A 7,759-nucleotide genomic window follows, 5' to 3' on the forward strand; every position below is an offset into this window, starting at 1 on the left:
CTGGACTCCACGCACCCTCGCTGACTGGACTCCACGCTCCCTCGCTGGACTCCACACACCGTCACTGGACCCAACATATCCTCACTGGGACTGCTGCCCTGAGTGCACACTAGGGGAGTTTGAGAGTTTGAATGGGGGGCGTTCACTGGAATGACTAGAAGGACTTAGTCACTAGATTGGGGGGCGGGGAGTCAGGGGCTCCCAGCTCTACTTCCTGGCTCTCTTGGCTGTGGGCTACACAGTCCCAGGATCCAGTACTGCTTTTCCTCTACTGCTATCACAAGCCCTGGGGTCAGTATCCTCAGCCTCTGGCCCTTCATAACTCCTCCCAGATCTCAGTCCCTCTAGGGCCCTAGCCTGCCTCTACCGAGCCACCTCTGCGGGTTGGATGCCTGTGTCCTAGATACAGGCCAGCCCTGCCTGCCTCAGGGCCCTGGCCGCTGCATGGTCCCCTCCTGGTGGGAGCGGCTTCATGAGGATGGAATCCCTGGGCCCCATGTTATTTGGGGCCTGCTTCAGTCTGGCTGGGCCTCACAGGCCTGGCCCCCTGCTATGCCCAACCTGTCTGCCCAGCAGCCTATCTCCTGGATGCAAGTGTGGTCAGTTTTGCAGTGTCGCTGCTTGTCCTCCCTGTATCCCAAGCCCGTGGAGGCATGGGCAGAGCCAGCCAGGGAATGGGGCAGAGCTGTGCTCTGAGCTCTTCCTCTCGGGATACCTCAGCCTGTGCTCATGGGTCTGCCCTGAGCTCAGAGAGGTGAAGGAAGCACAGATTAGGAAACATGGCTGAAACATTTTAAGGCCGCCTGGCACACTGACCCTATTTATATACTGGGTGAATGACACATGCATCGTTTGCAGAGAAGGCCTGGCAGCCAGTGACTGGTGTGGATTCCATGAAGTCCTGAGCACAGCTAAGGATCGATGGTGTGCATCCATAGATTCTCTGTCAAGGCTGTCACCCACAGCAACAAGAAGTACCAGGTGGTCACTTAGAGCAACCTCGTTTTACAAGCACCCATGTGAGGACCCTACTGTGAGGCTCTGGGCAGGGAGCAGATCCCTTACTGAAAGGAGCTGCTGGTGGATTCCATAAGGTCCCAGGGGACACCTATTATTTTTGTTACCAGCAGCCATTCCTTCACCCTTTTCTTGGCAGTAATGCCCTGAAGCAATGTCCAGCTTTGTTTTCTTTTAGATGGAGTCTAGCTCTGTTGCCCAGGGCAGTGGCGTGATCTCGGCTCACTACAACCTCTGCCTCCCGGGTTCAAGCGATTCGCCTGCTTCAGCCTCCTGAGTAGCTGAGATTACAGGCGTAAGCCACCAGGCCATAGCTTTCTTTCTTTTTTTTTTTTTTTTTTTTGAGATGAGACGGAGTCTGGCTCTGTCGTCCAGGCTGGAGTGCAGTGGCCGGATCTCAGCTCACTGCAAGCTCCGCCTCCCGGGTTTACGCCATTCTCCTGCCTCAGCCTCCCGAGTAGCTGGGACTACAGGCGCCCGCCACCTCGCCCGGCTAGTTTTTGTATTTTTTAGTAGAGACGGGGTTTCACCGTGTTAGCCAGGATGGTCTCGATCTCCTGACCTCGTGATTCGCCCGTCTCGGCCTCCCAAAGTGCTGGGATTACAGGCTTGAGCCACCACGCCCGGCCACCATAGCTTTCTTTCTGAACTTGCCCTCTAGCACACTCAGACAAGCCCCAGGGCAGAACACGTGACTTGGTCCAGGCCAATCAGTGACCTGAGGTGCCCTGGCTGCATTGGTTGGGTCAGAGTTGGCACATGACCCAAGTCATCCAATCAGAAGGAGTTCTGGGATTTTTTTTTTTTTATTTTTTTTATTTTTTTGGGTTGTCGGAAAGGAAAGAAACATACGGTTTGGTCCCTCAGGGATTTTAACTTAAGAGGCTGGGAAGATGAGGCTGCAGACTACTCAGTGAGGAGCAGAACTGAGTCAAGAGGCAGAGGAACCTCAATTCTGATGACATTGCTTGAGGGCTTCAGTCCAGCCATGCAGAATATTCAGTTAAACAAGCCAGCAAATTTCCTCCCGGTTTAGGCTAGTTCAGGTTGGGTTTTCTGTCATCTGTACCTGAAAGACTCCCAACTAATAAACAGGGAGAATGCAGGGGGCTTCAGACTCCAGTCTCCAAGGCCGACGAGGCCTCTATGAACAAAGACAGGTTGTTGGTGGGGGACAGAGGTGTGGGGATGCCTTTTCTGGTGTGGTTTCCAGATTGGGAGGAATACAGAGCGGTGTGTCAGCCTCAGAAGAGGCTGTGATCTCATGGTCAGTCTGTCAGCAGGATCTGAGTCCTGCCTGAAACATTCCAGCCAGGTGGGGGGATGGCTGGAGTCATCTGAGCTGCCCACCTGGCGTCCTCTGTGTGAAGCCTCTTATCCCCTCTTCTCCAGCCCACAGTGATCTCTGGCCCACTGACCTCCCAGTGCTCCCATCGGGCCTTCACAGCCAAACACACTCATTGAAGTGACTCGATGGCCCTGGGAGGCTCCTGGATAAGGTGTGAGATCCCATCTTCACGCAGCCCGGAACCTCCCAGTTGTCTCTCTGCCCCAAGGTGTACCTGAGAGAGGGGAGGTGACTCCATCCCATCTGGAGAAATGCTAGATTAAGCAATGCTAAAAGAGTTTTCTGGCAGGGCATGGTGGCTCGTGCCTGTAATCCCAGCACTTCGGGAGGCTGAGGTGGGTGGGAGGATCACTTGAGCTATAGAGTTTGAGACCAGTCCCAGCCTGGGCAACACGGTGAAACCCTGTCTCTACAAAAAATTAAAAAATTAGTCAGGAGTGGTGGTGCATGCACCTATAGTCCCAGCGACATGGAAGGGTGAGGTGGGAGGATAGCTTCAGCTTGGCAGGTCGAGGCTGCCGTGAACCACTGCACCACTGCGTTCTGGCCTGGGTGATAAAGCAAAACTCTGTCTTAAAGAAAACAAAAAAACAAACAAAAGTTCTCTTTCTGTAGAATTCCCTGGGCACTGGGTAGTGCCCAGGGAATTCTAATATACAAAGGTTGCTGAGTTTCCGAGAGGAAAGTTTAGCATGCAGTTCGCTCTCAATTTATTTGACCTGGATTTTTGCACAGAGAACTATTAACATATTGAAGGACATTAGTGTCCAACAAAAGCTGATGTTGCACAAGGACCCTCACCAGGGCTCAGGAAATGTTTGCTGAACCAAGCAGATGATGGAGAAGGATTCCTTTGAGAATTGGTTCCACAGTCTGGCTCTTGGAACCTTGCATGGGCCTTGTCCTCCCATGGCTACAGGTAGCTTGGGGGCCCTGTGCTGACAGCGCTACATGTCAGTGTCAGCCCAGCACGGGAGGGAGGCATGCCCTTGGCTAAGGAGGTAACTGGCATTTCTAGGTGGGGGGACAGTAAAATGTGGAAACTGGCATAAACCTTTCTGGAAAACATTTTGATCCTGTATATCAAGATCCAAAAAATATGCACACATACTTTTGACCTAGAAGTTCCACGGCCAGGAAACCTGCTGAGGAAAGGCTGGGCATGGTGGCTCATGCCTGTAGTCCCAGCACTTTGGGAGGCTGAGGCGGGCGGATCACTTGAGGTCAGGAGTTCAAGACCAGCCTGGCCAACATGATGAAACCTCATCTCCACTAAAAATAGAAACATTAGCTGGGCCTGGCGCGCGCCTGTAATCTCAGCTACTCTGGAGGCTGAGGCAGGAGAATCGCTTGAATCTGGGAGGTGGAGGTTGCAGTGAACTGAGATTGGGCCATTGCACTTCAGCCTGGGTTACAGAGTGGGACTCCGTCTCAAAAAAAAAACCAAAACCAAAACAAAACAAAAAACTGCTGAGGGAGGCAGAGGCACTAGACCTGAAGGTGTCCATAACAGCATTATTATTATTATTATTATTATTTTATTATTGAGATAGGATCTGGCTCTGTTGCCAGGCTGGAGTGCAGTGGCATGATCTGGGCCCACTGTAGCCTTGACCTCTTGGGCTGAAGTCATCCTCTCACCTCAGCCTCCAGAGTAGCTGGGATTACAGGTGTGAGCCACTGTGCCTGGCCTAACATTATTGATTGATAAGAGTAAAAAATTAGAGACAAGCCAAATGCTCGATCATCAGGAAGGAGGCAAGTCACTTACAGTATAACCACTTGGTGGATATAACAATGTTTACAAGGAATTTTGAAAATTGTTTTTAAATTTATAAAAGCATTCCAGGCCCCCTGTATGACCTTCACACTAGACAAAAGTACTATGTGAGGAATACAGTGAGACCCCCCTCAACCCCTTGTCTGGTCCAGTAGCCCTCTGTTAACTGTTAATGTGAAGCTTCTGTCCTTCCCTCCAGAACTACGAGTAGTTTTGAATAATGTAGAGAAGAGCTTGTTTTAAAATGTCAAGAGAAAAAAAGCTGATACAGAATTGTGTCTACAGTATAATCTAATTATCAAGAAAAAAAAAAAAGTCAAGAATGAAGTTCACCAAAATGTCACCTCTCGGTGGTAGAATTATTTTTTTCTTTAAGGTTCTTTTGTAAATTTTCCACACACAGACTTCAGCAGGGAAATAAATTAACAATCAATAAAAAGAAAGAAAGGAAACAAAGAAAAAAAGGCAAAACAGCAATCTGCACATCCATTAGGTCTCTTTCAGTGGCAGGTGATGGAAACCTAACTCAAACTGGTTTATGAAAAAAAGGAAGTTTGTTGTCACTAGGATGTCCTGAGATAGCATGGCTTCAGGTACAGCAGGATTCAGGTGCTCAAACCATGTACATCCTCAGGAACCCGCCTCCCTCCTGCCCTGTGTCAGTTCTGTTTTCTTTGGCATTGGTTTTGTTTTCTGGCCGTTTCACAGCTATAATACTATTGAACACGGTGACTACTGTTCACAGCTTCTTCACCTAGCTTGCTGGTGGGAGTGGGAGGGCTGAAAAGGTAATATGTTAACAGGGCAGTTGGTTTTCTAATGAAACTTGAGAAAGCAGTGTGACAGACATCATGAGCCCTGTGGGAAGCCAGCAGCCCCTCGCCCGGACTCCTAGTTCAGCTGGGATTGGGCTGTGCTCTGCAGGCCCTCCTCATGGGGCCTGCTGGGACCCAGCATCTCCGAAGGGGAACCAGTCTTTTTCGCCATGGCTCCAGCCTAAGTCCTGCAGACGGCTCTCACTGGTCAGATCTGGTCACTTGGCCCCATCCCCAAGTCAGTCCCACAGAAGCACTTGGACAGAGAGTGAGAATGGGGTAGGAGACCTTCCATTAGGAGGTCTTCCATTATGAAAAATCAGTGTTATGAATAGGAGGGAGGCTGGGCAGGAGAAAGCAACTGATGTCTTCCACATCCAGTCAGTGGGTATTTGAGGAATTTCAATACAATTCAAAATGGAATCAGGGTGACCTGGGCCTGCTCCTGGGCAGGTGGACCTGGAGTATGACTGCACCCAGTGGTAGTGGAACCACATGTCAATATTCCCCTTGTTATTGCCCCTGAGTACTTCTTTCACTTCCCCTCATAGTTCTTCCACCACTAGGGCAAGGCAGGGAGCTTCAGTCTCATTCTCTGAGGGAAGGACGCAGCCTGGGCCAAGAAGACACTGTTCAGCTTAGTTTCAAAGTAGACTCTCTTTACTCATAGCGAGATGAGAAACCAAGCTCTCAAGAGTAAAAAGGGCTAATGTGTTTTTATGTATCATGGACCAAAGTTCAGAGACATGACCACAGTGGGAGAGGACAGTGAGAAAGGGCCCTGCCGACTACACAGGGAGGGGATGGGCCCTTCAAGCCTGACAGGAGTGGGGCTTGGATCAGGAGAGAGAGAGACAATTTAGACATGAGTGACCTCATGGGCTGGCAGCTAGTGCCACACGATGCCCCAAAGACCATGCAGGTCCTTCAGTGGATGCCAACACAGAATGCCTGTGTCTTTGGGTGCCGAGCCACCAGCCTCTGAGGAACTACACTCTCATCCCTGCTCTCTGGGTCCTTTCCAAGCAGAGGAAAGATGCTGCTGTCCGAGGGATGTGGCTGCTTGAGACCTTGTCACATAGCTGGTCACCAGGCTTACCCAACACTCCTGCTTTCCGGTGCTCTCGAGGTCACTCCAGCCAAAAAATGGCCACCTGCTCGCCAGGTCAAAGTGGTGCATAGAAGGGACCAGATGACATCACAGCCAAGGACTTCTCAGGGAACAGGCAGCACCAGAGGATGGTGCATCCTTCACAGCTCTCATGCCCAGCCCTGTCCTGAAGATGCTGGGAGCAGGACAGGCCCGGCTCTGATCCTACTTGAGGGAGGCTTTAGGCAAGAAACTTCCCCTATGAGACTTTGGGCTCCTCATGTCTGAAATGGAGCTCACCAGCTCGGCTCCTCTCCAGATGAGGACAAACACAGGCCCCCCGAGTGTCACTGTTCATTATGATTAGTGACTGCAGGTTACAGGGATTTTGGCAACCCTTCTACAGGCAGGATGGGTCAGGGCTCTCAGGTGACACAATGTGACAGGAACTGGTGTAGCTCCAGCTGTTTATGGCATAGGAGGCTCATACAGCAGAGGACTCAGCCACTGGAAGAGCTGAGGGGTCTGTGGGGGACTGAGGAGGTCTGAGGGGGGAATGTGAGGGGGACTGCAGGGTGGGACTAAGGGGTGACTCAGTGAGCTCAGGCTGCTGTAACAAAATACCTTCAACTGGGTGGCTTATAAACAGCAAATATTGGCTGGGCGTGGTGGCTCACGCCTGTAATTCCAGCGCTTTGGGAGGCTGAGGTGGTCAGATCACCGGAGGTCAGGAGTTCAAGACCAGCCTGACCAACACGGTGAAACCCCGTCTCTACTAAAAATACAAAAATTAGTTGGGCATGGTGATGGGTGCCTGGAATCCCAGCTACTTGGGAGGCTGAGGCAGGAGAATCACTTGAACCCAGGAGGCTGAGGTTGAAGTGAGCCGAGATCGCACCATTGCACTCCAGCCTGGGCGACGAGCGAAATTCCATCCCAAAAACAAAACAAAACAAAACAAAACCCCAGCAAATATTTATTTCTCACAGTTCTGGAGGCTGGGAAATCCATGATCAAAGGTGCTGACTGTCTACAAAAACAAAAAGGGCGCTTCATGGACGACACCTCTTTGCTGCGTCCTCACATGGTGGAAAGGGGGAGGGTGCTCTCTGGGGTCTCTTTTTATAAGGGCACTAATCCCATTCATGAAGTCTCCACCCCCATGGCTTAATCACCTCCCAAAGACCCCACTTCCTAACACTGTCTTCTTGGGGAGACACAGGAATTTTTGGGGGGACACCAACATTCAGACAATAGCAGGGGGATACAGAGAAGGGACTGGGGACTGGAGGGGGACTGGGAGGAGAATGTGGGGGACTGAGGTAGGACTGCCCAGGGCCTACCAAAATAACAAACTGGTTGGGCATGGTGGGCTCATGCCTATAATCCCAGCACTTTGGGAGGCCAAGGTGGGGGCACTGCTTGAGTCCAGGAGTTTGAGACCAGCTGGGCAACACAGTGCAACCCCTGACTCTTAAAAACATTTAAAAAATTAAAGATAAATAAAAAACAGCGACTTAACTTTTACTGGTAGCCTCTTGTGCAATAACATGTTTTTGATGTGGCCATCCCAGTGGCTTTTTGCCTCCTCAGGTAGGAGGCCAAGGAGATGCCTGTGTGCAGAGGCATGGTTTTCCTTAGAATATCACTGTGTATCTCCTCCAGAAATACCATTAAATCCACAGCTGAGGTTCTAGAATTTGGTGCTA

The sequence above is a fragment of the Mandrillus leucophaeus genome, unplaced genomic scaffold (assembly GCF_000951045.1).
Source record: "Mandrillus leucophaeus isolate KB7577 unplaced genomic scaffold, Mleu.le_1.0 Scaffold21, whole genome shotgun sequence".
Taxonomy (NCBI): Eukaryota; Metazoa; Chordata; class Mammalia; order Primates; family Cercopithecidae; genus Mandrillus; species Mandrillus leucophaeus.